The sequence below is a fragment of the Salvelinus namaycush genome, unplaced genomic scaffold, assembly GCF_016432855.1.
Source record: "Salvelinus namaycush isolate Seneca unplaced genomic scaffold, SaNama_1.0 Scaffold534, whole genome shotgun sequence".
In the NCBI taxonomy this organism is placed as follows: Eukaryota; Metazoa; Chordata; class Actinopteri; order Salmoniformes; family Salmonidae; genus Salvelinus; species Salvelinus namaycush.
The window spans coordinates 101,131-114,127 of NW_024061236.1; the positions used below are offsets into that span (position 1 = coordinate 101,131).

Consider the following 12,997-nt stretch of genomic DNA (forward strand, 5'->3'; position numbering starts at 1 on the left):
TTGGCTTATATATTACTTATATAATACTTATTTTCCACCATAATTTGCAAATAAATTCATTAAAAATCCTACAATGTGATTTTCTGGATTTTTTTCCCTCATTTTGTCTGTCATAGGTTAAGTTTTTTGTCCCACTGTACATATGAGATGAGTAATGTAGGGTATGAGAACATTATATAAAGTGGCATTGTTTAAAGTGGCTAGTGATACATTTAATTACATCAAGATGGCAAGATGCAGTAGATGGTATAGCATACATTATATACATATGAGATGAGTAATGTAGGGTATGTAAACATTATATATAAAGTGGCTAGTGATAAGTTGATTACATCCATTTTTCCATTATTAACGTGGCTGGAGTTGAGTCAGTATGTTGGCAGCAGCCACTCAATGTTAGTGATGGCTGTTTAACAGTCTGATGGCCTTGAGATAGAAGCTGTTTTTCAGTCTCTCGGTCCCTGCTTTGATGCACCTGTATTGACCTCGCCTTCTGGATGATAGCGGGGTGAACAGGCAGTGGCTCGGGTGGTTGTTGTCCTTGATGATCTTTCTGGCCTTCCTGTGACATCAGGTGGTGTAGGTGTCCTGGAGGGCAGGTAGTTTGCCCCCGGTGATGCGTTGTGCAGACCTCACTACCCTCTGGAGAGCCTTCCGGAGCAGATGCCGTACTAGGCGGTGATACATCCCGACAGGATGCTCTCGATTGTGCATCTGTAAAAGTTTGTGAGTGTTTTTGGTGACAAGCCGAATTTCTTCAGCCTTCTGAGGTTGAAGAGGCGCTGCTGCGCCTTCTTCACCACGCTGTCTGTGTGGGTGGACCATTTCAATTTGTCCGTGATGTGTACGCTGAGGAACTTAAAACTCTCCCCCCTCTCCACTACTGTCCCGTCAATGTAGATAGGAGGCTGCTCCCTCTGCTGTTTCCTGAAGTCCACGATCATCTCCTTTGTTTTCTTGACATTGAGTGTGAGGTTATTTTCCTGACACCACACTCCGAGGGCCCTCTGCTCCTCCCTGTAGGCCGTCTCGTCGTTGTTGGTAATCAAGCCTACCACTGTAGTGTCGTCTGCAAACTTGATGATTGAGTTGGAGGCGTGCATGGCCACGCAGTAGTGGGTGAACAGGGAGTACAGGAGAGGTCTCAGAACGCACCCTTGTGGGGCCCCAGTGTTGAGGATCAGCGGAGTGGAGATGTTGTTACCTACCCTCACCACCTGGGAGCGACCCGTCAGGAAGTCCAGGACCCAGTTGCACAGGGCGGGGTCGAGACCCAGGGTCTCGAGCTTAATGACGAGTTTGGAGGGTACTATGGTGTTAAACGCTGAGCTGTAATCAATGAACAGCATTCTTACATAGGTATTCCTCTTGTCCAGATGGGTTAGGGCAATGTGCAGTGTGATGGCGATTGCGTCGTCTGTGGAGACTGCACTGCCTACAGAAAGTTATGCTATACTGCCTACAGGAAGTTATGCTACACTGCCTACAGGAAGTTATGCTATACTGCCTACAGGAAGTTATGCTATACTGCCTACAGGAAGTTATGCTATACTGCCTAAAGGAAGTTATGCTATACTGCCTACAGGAAGTTATGCTACACTGCTCACAGGAAGTTATGCTACACTGCCTACAGAAAGTTATGCTATACTGCCTACAGGAAGTTATGCTACACTGCTCACAGGAAGTTATGCTACACTGCCTACGGGAAGTTATGCTATACTGCCTACGGGAAGTTATGCTACACTGCTCACAGGAAGTTATGCTACACTGCCTACAGGAAGTTATGCTACACTGCCTACAGGAAGTTATGCTACACTGCTCACAGGAAGTTATGCTACACTGCCTACAGGAAGTTATGCTACACTGCCTACAGGAAGTTATGCTACACTGCCCACAGGAAGTTATGCTACACTGCCTACAGGAAGTTATGCTATCTTCATTCCTACAGCCTTCATCACCGCCCCCGGAGTCTCTTCACTGTCTGATCTTCAGCCCCATGTTCACAGGAGAGCCCACCTGCACTCAGCTGGTCAGGTGTCTTAACAGGAAAAGGATATGACATCACACAGGGAGAAAGGCAGGAGCAGTGGTGCCCTGTATGTCCAAGGTTTCTCTGGGCCAGATTACTGTAAAATAACTTTGTGACCACTGCTGAGGTAAAAAAAGGCCATAAAAATTTGCTTGATTGATTGTATAAATAGAAGTCCTACTACCAGTCAGATAGGAAGTAGCAGTGAAGTCCTATTACCAGTCAGATAGAAAGTAGCAGTGAAGTCCTATTACCAGTCAGGTAGGAAGTAGCAGTGAAGTCCTATTACCAGTCAGGTAGGAAGTAGCAGTGAAGTCCTATTACCAGTCAGGTAGGAAGTAGCAGTGAAGCCCTATTACCAGTCAGATAGGAAGTAGCAGTGAAGTCATATTACCTGTCAGATAGGAAGTAGCAGTGAAGTCCCATTACCTGTCAGATAGGAAGTAGCAGTGAAGTCCTATTACCAGTCAGATAGGAGGTAGCAGTGAAGTCCTATTACCAGTCAGATAGGAAGTAGCAGTGAAGTCCTACTACCTGTCAGATAGGAAGTAGCAGTGAAGTCCTACTACCAGTCAGATAGGAGGTAGCAGTGAAGTCCTATTACCAGTCAGATAGGAAGTAGGAGTGTCAACACTGCCAAGTGGCTGGGATGTCCTCCACTGAGTCCACAGTCCTCTCCACCATAAACACCATCTGTTGTCTGCACACCTCTGACCAGACCAAATCAAATGTTATTAGTCTCATACACATATTTCTCTGATGTCATCCCTGTTGTATCAAAACAGTGCTGTAATATCTAACAATACAAAACAATACATGCAAATCCCCACAATTTATTTCAAGGAAGAAGAAATATAGAAATAGTAGAACAAGCAATGTCAGAGTCCGGAATATAAATATATATACAGTTAGTTTACAATGTATATGATGGTGTGTATAGACATTATGGACTGTATATGAATAGAAAAGGTGTGTACAGCAGTAATTATACAGGATGAGCCTGGACTAGAATACAGGGTGGAGTACTGGGTGGTAGACGGCAGTGTAACAGTGACTAAAGTTCAGGGCAGGGTACTGGGCGGAGGCCGGCTAGAGGTGACTATTTAACAGTCTGATGATCTGGAGATAGACCACACCCACACAATAAGTATTGTGGTGGCAGCATCATGTTATGGGTATGCTTGTCACCGGCAGGGACTGGGGAGTTTGTCAGGATCAAAAGAAATATGAAAGGAGCAAAGCCCAGGTAAAAAGTTAAAACCCACCTCAGTCTTCTGAAACCCTGCCACATTGTTTAATTTTTCTGAAGGACAATTACACAGATGTTTACACTGCTGCCACCACCAGGCCTGGAGGGCTGGGATAGGGTTTTATGTTTCTGCAATTACACAATTTTTTATGCAAAAAACACACCAGAATGGCGAGACTTGTTGAGTGTTCCTAAGTGGTCTGATCTCAGTCCTGACTTAAATGTACTGAAAAAACCCATCTGGTTTAAATATCGCTGTCCACCAATGAGCAGTTTTAACAAAAACTATGGATGTATTTTGCACAAAGTTGGTGGAATCTTAATGAAACTGTAATGGCTTCCACCAAGTATTAACTTGGACGGGGGACGGACTTATCCAATTATGATGTAAACAAAAAAATTGTTCAACATTTTCTATTAAATCTAATTTAATCCCTTTATAGATTTAATTTTAAGGAGCAAAACGTGTCAAAAAGTTAAAAGGCGTGTAGATGTTCTATAGGCACTGTTCAGCCTTAACTGTGGAGTGACCCCATGAAATGGGACATCAGCCAACTCAGTGACAACCACAGAACACTGTTCAGCTTTAACTATGGAGTGACCCCATGAAATGGGACATCAGCCAACTCAGTGACAACCACAGAACACTGTTCAGCTTTAACTATGGAGTGACCCCATGAAAAGGGACATCAGCCAACTCAGTGACAACCACAGAACACTGTTCAGCTTTAACTATGGAGTGACCCCATGAAATGGGACATCAGCCAACTCAGTGACAACCACAGAACACTGTTCAGCTTTAACTATGGAGTGACCCCATGAAAATGGGCATCAGCCAACTCAGTGACAACCACAGAACACTGTTCAGCCTTAACTATGGAGTGACCCCATGAAATGGGACATCAGCCAACTCAGTGACAACCACAGAACACTACTATGTATAGTTTACACAAATATTAGCGTCTTAGCTTTTATTGCAGGACTTTGACTGTGGTACATCACCTCCATAGTCAACCTATTGTGAGAATTGAACATTCATTGGACTGTACAGACTTACTAGCTGTGTTAAGATGGAGCAGCTAGCTAACTGGCTACTGATCAACCTATTGTGTGTATTGAACATTCATATTGGACAGCCTTACCTATAGAGTAGCACCACCACCCATCAGACCATTCTCTTCTTGACGTCAAAGCTGCAGGGTATTGTATCTGTAGGTGTTTATGATTAATAATCCTATTTATTTAAAGCCACCCTAAGATGTCACCATAGTATTCCTTTAAAGCCCCTCTGTTAGATATAAATCTTCAGTGGGAAACCAACTGACATGGAAACAATGGAGCAAATGTATCACTACTCAGACATTCCAAATATCACTTGATTATCAGAGGGGTATTATGACATCAGATAGAACTACTCAGACATTCCAAATATCACTTGATTATCAGAGGTGTATTATGACATCATATAGAACTACTCAGACATTCCAAATCAGGCTTCATCCATATCATGAAGGTGGATATTGATCCAACCATTTCAAGAGTAATGACCAGGCTGACGGAAACAGGATATGCCTTTACAATTGTATTAATGCAGACAGACGATTTGTTAGTTCGTTTGACATGGTGGGGTCTTTTTGTGTCAGTAAAAATGTATAAACGAGAAATGGAGGTGGAAACTCCTTTATGTGCAAATATTTATATAATAACCATCACATCTTAGTTAACTTGGAGTCACGTGATGATATGTTGTGTGGTCCTCCCTCTACGACTTGGGAACCCATGCAGTTTATAAGGCTACAGATGAAATAAGTTATGAACTTCACAGGGTGGTGAAACTGCATGTGATGAGCTTGATGCTCCTTTCCAATACATTTGGATGGTCTTATTCTGGTGACATGATGATTGATGCTTGGTTGCCATTTGATAAAATAAAGTAATATGTGCTCTTATCCACAATAATCTCATCACGTAGGTAGCCTACCCCACTGTATCTGTGAGCTGTTGGCTACAGTGCATGTGCCAAGAACACATTTTCTATATAATGTTAAAAAAATAAACCATAGTAGATTTTAACATGTAATGGAAATCCATTTAACTTCTATTTTTCATTCGGTACATGGGAATTTAACAGCAAAAGTTTATTTTGGCAGTTACAGTCTTGTCCCATGGCTTCATCTCACGTACAGACTCGGTAGAGGCGAAGGTCGAGAGCCCGAAACACGACCCAGCCAAGCCGCACTGCTTCTTGACACAATGCACGCTAATCCCGGAAGCCAGCCCACTGGTCAGTTCAGCATCTAGTTTCTATTTACATGTCTTTCAGTCGTCAACTAAAGTTAATTCAACATGAAAATACCTTATGTTGATGGATTTTCACTAATCCAATCCGTTTTTTACATTGATCTAACATCACATGGATTTGTTTTGTTGAAATGACGTGGAAACAACGTTTATTCAACCAGTGGGAGGCTTGTAAATGACCCCAGGAAAGTGGAACGAGGAACTCTTCATTGAGACAATGATGAAACAGCAATCCGTGGGAGAGTTGTGGTGGATATTATAAAATAAGGATCTGCTGGAGTCCAAGTCAAACCAAGATTCTTTATTTCTGAGCTCAAAGAGAATAACAGTTACACAGCGCAGTGTAGACAGTCTGAATTCCTGAAGCATTGGGTGATGGGCACATATCTTTATAGTTTCCTGTTCCTGGGAGGGACTTAATTCATACAAGGGCACAGGTGCAGCTGGTTTGCAACACTGGATGATACTCCCAGGAACAGGAGATTATAATAGGACAGTTTCACAAGGTTAGTCACATACTCAGTTATGTGGACACATACAATTACCATTTTCCATTACAGAGTCTGTGAACATTTTCATTTCATTAAATCATCAGTGGGCCAACAATGCAAATGTAAACAACGGAACAAATGCATCACATCCAAATATCACTTGATTATCTGTAGTGCTGGAGGAATGACACCCAGATAAACACACACAGTTTAAAAAAAATGACAATTGAAACACACGGAATCTGATTTAATTTATTAATTAATTAATCATTAATAACTAATTAATTAATTAAATTTTTCTTAATAAAAACATATGTTTGAGTATACTTTGTACAATTAAATTTCATATGGTATAAACAAGTAAACACATTCTCAGTCAACATTATAAGACCATGACAAATTGTCAGTTAATGTGATGTGAAATAGCAATATACACACAAGGAGAAGTAATTATTCTCTCCTGTGTGGATTCGCACATGATGGTTAAGTGACTGTGATGAGTCATACGTCTTCCCACAGTTTGAGCATTTGTAAGGCTTTTCCCCTGTGTGCAGTCCCCTGTGTTCTTTCAAACTTCCTAACTGGGTAAAACTCTTTCCACACTGGGAGCAGTGTTAAGGCTTCTCCCCTGTGTGAATTCTCTCATGTTTTTTCAGGGAGCTTTTACAGCTAAAACTCTTTTCACACTGGGGGCAGTGGTAAGGCTTCTCCCCTGTGTGTATTCTCCCGTGTGTTTTCAGGTTACGTAGGGTGGTAAAACTCTTTCCACACTGGGAGCAGTGGTAAGGCTTCTCCCCCGTGTGTATTCTCTCATGTCGTTCCAGGTCCCCTGACTGATTAAACCTCTTTCCACACTGGGAGCAGTGGTAAGGCTTCTCCCCTGTGTGAATTCTCTCATGCTTTTTCAGGGAGCTTTTACAGCTAAAACTCTTTTCACACCGGGGGCAGTGGTAAGGCTTCTCCCCTGTGTGTATTCTCTCGTGTTCTTTCAGCCAGCATAATCGGCTACAACCCTTCCCACACTGGGAGCAGTGGTAAGGCTTCTCCCCTGTGTGTATTCTCTCATGTCGTTCCAGGTCCCCTGACTGATTAAAACCCTTTCCACACTGGGAGCAGTGGTAAGGCTTCTCCCCTGTGTGTATTCTCTCATGTCTTGTTAGGTTTCTTAAGTGGTTAAAACTATTTCCACACTGGGAGCAATGGTAAGGCTTCTCCCCTGTGTGTATACTCTCGTGTTGTTTCAGCTCGCACAATCGGGTACAACCCTTTCCACACTGGGAGCAGTGGTAAGGCTTCTCCCCTGTGTGTATTCTCCCGTGTGTTTTCAGGTTACGTAAGGTGGTAAAACTCTTTCCACACTGGGAGCAGTGGTGTCTTCTTGCTGGTTTGGACGTCCCTGGCTCTGGTTCCTCTGAGTCTGGTCTTTCTCCTGCCAAAGACAGTGTGGTTTTTAAAAATAGAGACCCGAATGAAACCTCCACATGATAAATCAACCTTGCTATGAGGGCAAATCCTAATCAGATCCCTCAATACCTGAGGCCAGTTTTAACAATCGTAGTGTGATTTTAAAATAAATGTAGAGCATCCTGGTAATTACTGATATGTTTACATTACTTATTTTACAAGTCAGAACACAAAAAACTAAACAGTTCTAGGACACTAGAACACAGACGTCGCTGGATTCCAATCGAGCAGGTGGTTCTAAATATATAACTTTCATAGCTGTATGATACAGAATGCGACCTACACACTTCCTTAAACATAAAATAAGTAAAGAAGTAATTTTGTGTGGAAGTCTAAAACTTGTTTTTACGTCGAAGACACAAAGCACATCAGTAAAATCTCCCCGTTGTTGAAAGGGTTTGACACATGCGGTTTAAATGGACCAATTTGTTATTTAGACCTTCACAGATTTTCAACATTTTGACTATTGCTGATGTCATATTTTGGGTAAAGTAAAAAAATAAAGTGAAATATTTGGGTAGATGTTCCTAAAACTGAGAGTAACTACAATAAACAAAAATATAAACTCAACATGTAAAGTGTTGGATGTTTCATGAGCTGAAAAAAAAGATTGCAGAATTTTTTACATCCCTGTTAGTTAACATTTATTCTTTGCCAAGATAATCCATCCACCTGACAGGTGTGGCATATCAAGAAGCTGATTGAACAGCATGATCATTACACAGGTGCACCTTGTGCTGGGGAGAATAAAAGGCCACTAAAATGTGCAGTTCTGTCACACAACACAATGCCACAGATGTCTCAAGTTTTGAGGGAGCGTGCAATTGCCTTGCTGACTGCAGGAATATCCACTGGAGCTGTTATCAGATAATTGAATGTTAAAATCTCTACCAGAAGCCGCCTCCAACGTCATTTTAGAAAATTTGGCAGTACATCCAACTGGCCTCACAACCACAGACCACATATAACGACGCCAGCCCAGGACCTCCACATTGTCTGAGACCAGCCACCCGAGTTGTATTTCTCTTTGTAATGAAGCCCTTTTGTGGGGAAAAACAAATTCTGATTGGCTGGGCCTGGCTCCGCAATGGGTGGGCGTATGCCCTCCAGGGCCCACCAATGGCTGCGCCCCTGCCCAGTCATGTGAAGTCCAAAGATTAGGGCCTAATTTATTTATTTACAATGACTGACTTATATGAACTGTAAATCGTTGAAATTGTTGTTTATATTTTGGTTCAGCACACACACACAGTGCATTCGTTAAGTATTCAGACCCCTTGTCCTTTTCCAAATGTTGTTACTTTTCAGGATTATTCTAAAATTGATTAAATTGTTTTTTCCCCCTTGTCAATCTAAACTCAGCAAAAAAAGAAACGTCCTCTCACTGTCAACTGTGTTTATTTTCAGCAAACTTAACAAGATAACAAGATTCAACAACATACATAAACTGAACAAGTTCCACACACATGTGACTAACAGAAATGGAATTATGTGTCCTTGAACAAAGGGGGGGGGGGGGGGGGGGGGTCCAAATCAACAGTCAGTATCTGGTGTGGCCACCAGCTGCATTAAGTACTGCAGTGCATCTCCTCCTCATGGACTACACCAGATTTGCCAGTTTTTGCTATGAGATGTTACCCCACTCTTCCACCAAGGCACCTGCAAGTTCCCAGACATTTCTGGGGGGAATGGCCCTAGCCCTAGCCCTCACGCTCCGATCAAACAGGCCCCAGACGTGCTCAATGGGATTGAGATCCGGGCTCTTCGCTGGCCATGGCAGAACACTAACATTCCTGTCTTGCAGGAAATCATGCACAGAACGAGCAGAATGGCTGGTGGCATTATCATGCTGGAGGGTCATGTCAAGATGAGCCTGCAGGAAGGGTACCACATCAGGGAGGAGGATGTCTTCTCTGTAATGCACAGCGTTGAGTTTGCCTTCAATGACAACAAGCTCAGTAAGATGATTCTGGGACACACCGCCCCAGACCATGACGGCCCCTCCACCTCCAAATCGATTCCGCTCCAGAGTACAGGCCTTGGTGTAAGACTCATTCCTTCGACGATAAACGCGAATCCGACCATCACCCCTGGAGACAAAACCACGACTTGTCAGTGAAGAGCACTTTTTGCCGGTCTTGTCTGGTCCAGTGACGGTGGGTTTGTGCCCAGAGGCGACGTTGTTGCCGGTGATGTCTGGTGAGGACCTGCCTTTCAACAGGCCTACAAGCCCCCAGTCCAGCCTCTCTCAGCCTATTGTGGACAGTCTGAGCACCGATGGAGGGATTGTGCGTTCCTGGTGTAACTTGGGCAGTTGTTGTTGCCATCCTGTAGGTACCTGTAGGTGTGATGTTCGGATGTACCAATCCTGTGCAGGTGTTGTTACAAGTGGTCTGCCACTGCGAGGACGATAAGCTGTCCGTCCTGTTTCCCTGTAGCGCTGTCTTAGGCGTGTCACAGTACGGATATTGCAATTTATTGCCCTGGACACATCTGCAGTCCTCATGCCTCCTTGCAGCATGCCTAAGGCACGTTCACGGAGATGAGCAGGGACCCTGGGCATCTTTCTTTTTGTGTTTTTCCAGAGTCAGTAGAAAGGCCTCTTTCGAGTCCTAAGTTTTCATAACTGTGACCTTAATTGCCTACCGTCTGTAAGCTGTTTGTGTCTTAACGACCGTTCCACAGGTGCATGTTCATTAATTGTTCATGGTTCATTGAACAAGCATGGGAAACAGTGTTTAAACCCTTTACAATGAAGATCTGTGACGTTATTTGGATTTTTATGAATAATCTTTGTAAAACAGGGTCCTGAAAAAGATACGTACATCTTTTTGCTGAGTTGATTTGTATATGTTTTATGGGTTGAAAAGTGTTTTTTTCTCAGACATAAATGAACAACTCCAGGTGAAAAACAAAGGCCATAGCTGTAATAAAATAACAAATTAACTGGCAAAGCAGTAGAGCGAAGCCCGCATCCAGTAACGTCACGAGTCACGTTTTTGCAGCTGTTTCAGTACAGCACTACAGGGAGAGGGAGAGGGCAAACTCCACTGGACTAGTTTCATAGTATGGAATCATTTAGGAGTTTCTGGATTTTGGGTAAACTTCTCCTTTAAAGCATCAGACTCCATAGTAATTAATCATTAGATGCTACAGTCCTCCTTTAAGACTCCATCATGTTTCATCATTAGATGCTACAGTCCTCCTTTATGACTCCATAATGTTTATCATTAGATGCTACAGTCCTCTAAGACTCCACAATGTTTCATCATTAGATGCTACAGTCCTCCTTTAAGACTCCATAATGTTTCATCATTAGATGCTACAGTCCTCCTTTAAGACGCCATCATGTTTAGAATGTGTCTGGAAGCGCTACTCTATCTATTCTACTCTCATCCTTTTGGTTTTAATAATATTTAATAATAATAATAATGTTATAATAGGTAATAACTAACTTTAATAACTAGGGTTAATACCTGCCTGGCGCCCCAACAAAATCTTTATCTTTACCCCCCTCTAACAATACCGCTACAGAATTAGCATAGTAGGCCATGTAATTTAAGGTAATCTGAAATATTTAGGACTAACTAACTATTCCTTGCCACCCATTCTGAAACTCACTGCAGCTCTTTGTTAAGTGTTGCTGTCATTTCAGTTGCCGTGGTAGCTGACGTGTACAGTGTTGAGTCATCCGCATACATAGACACACTGGCTTTACTCAAATGTCATTGGCATGTTGTTGGTAAAGATTAAAGATTGAAACAAGCAGGTGCCAAACAGCTGCCCTGGGGAATTCCTGATTCTACCTTGATTTTGTTGTACAGGCTTCCATTAAAGAACACTCTCTGTGTTCTGTTTGACAGGTGGCTCTGGGGCGGCAGGTAGCCTAGTGGTTAGAGCGTTAGGCCAGTAACTAAAAGGTTGCTGGATCGAATCCCCGAGCTGACAAGGTAAAACTCTGTTGTTCTGTCCCTGAACAAGGCAGTTAACCCACTGTTCCTAGGCCGTCATTGAAAATAAGAATTTGCTCTTAACTGACTTTCCTAGTTAAATAAAGGTAAAATAGAAATCAAACACCGGTGACATGTCATTGTTGATTTTTTTTAACCAAAATTGAATTGAAGGTGCTCCAAAGATTTTTACAATCATTCTTCATGTCATTTATCTTTGTTTCTATTATATTAGGCCCAGCCTTTGGAACTGTGGATTTCCTAGACATGGCTACTATATTGTGATCACTACTACTGATGGATCTGGAAACTGCTTTAAAACACATTTCTGCAGCATTAGTAAAGATATGATCAAAACATGTTGATGATTACATTTCTGTACTGTTTGTAACTACCCTGGTAGGTTGACTGATAACCTGAACCAGGTTGTAGGCACTGGTAACAGTTTGAAGCTTTCTCTTGAGTGGGCAGCCTGATCACAGCTTTCCTCCAGTATTAGTTAATTAATTACCAGTGTCTTGTGTTTAGTTTTCCTGTTCTACAGTCTTGTAAAGATAGGGGGGTTGACTGGGACAGACAATGTAACATCCATAATATTTTGAGAAAATGTTTTTGAAAAACGAGCACCTTACATTGGATCATCTTAGAACTTTCTCTCTAAAGCTAACTTTCATCAAGGTTTAATATGGTCTATTGGTTTCTCTCTTTTAATTGGCAGAATCCTTTTTCAGTGTTATGATATTCATAACATCCATTTCCACCAGTCCATCTTCCTGTCAACTAACAGAACTCTGCTGGTTGTCCTGGTAACAGATACCAGTGAGCAGATCTATTGTATTTGTTCAAACTAAACTACAGCACTTACTTTGATGTGTCAAATCTGATCCTTTCTTCTCTCCTCCTCCTCTCACAGTTCCACTCAGCCCCGTTGTTTTCCTGCAGTCCACCAGCAGCACAGACAACCTCTTCATACCCAGCAGTAAGGTGCTACCGGGAGAGGCACGAAACGGGGACTCCAGGAGGGAGGAAGGGCTAGCGTTGTCCTGGTAACCATAAAGAGGGGACACAGACACATCATTATGGATGCTGATGTCACTGTTGTTATGAAGTGCTTTACAGAAACCCAGCCCAGACCCAGATAGAGCAAGCTGTATGCTAGACCAGACCAAGCTGTACCATCTGGTGTTCTGATCTGGAGAGACTCTTCTCTGACTCCTCAGCATCAGGATGTTGTTGATGCTCCCCAGAGGATCCACGATAGTCATGTCTCTCTCCTGTGTGAATGAGAACATCAAACAGACGGTAAACTTATGAACTTCAATTACAATCACAGGGTCTTACAAGAGGCATGAACATGTCTAAAAAGGGCCTAAAATGGCCACTTTCATCTTGATTTTATAAAATAATGTTTGTGTTGCAAATGTGAAAGGGTAGTTTCACGAAATGGGTGCCTTTTGTGTCCCTTTGATATTTCATGTACAAAATATGCAACAATATTGAATTTGAAAAGCCT

The 12,997-nt window shown here is 42.5% G+C and overlaps 1 pseudogene; it reads right to left on the bottom strand.

Moving 5' to 3' along the window:
* Positions 1 to 12,997, bottom strand: part of LOC120041777 — a 109,473-nt pseudogene that overhangs the window by 66,443 nt on the left and 30,033 nt on the right.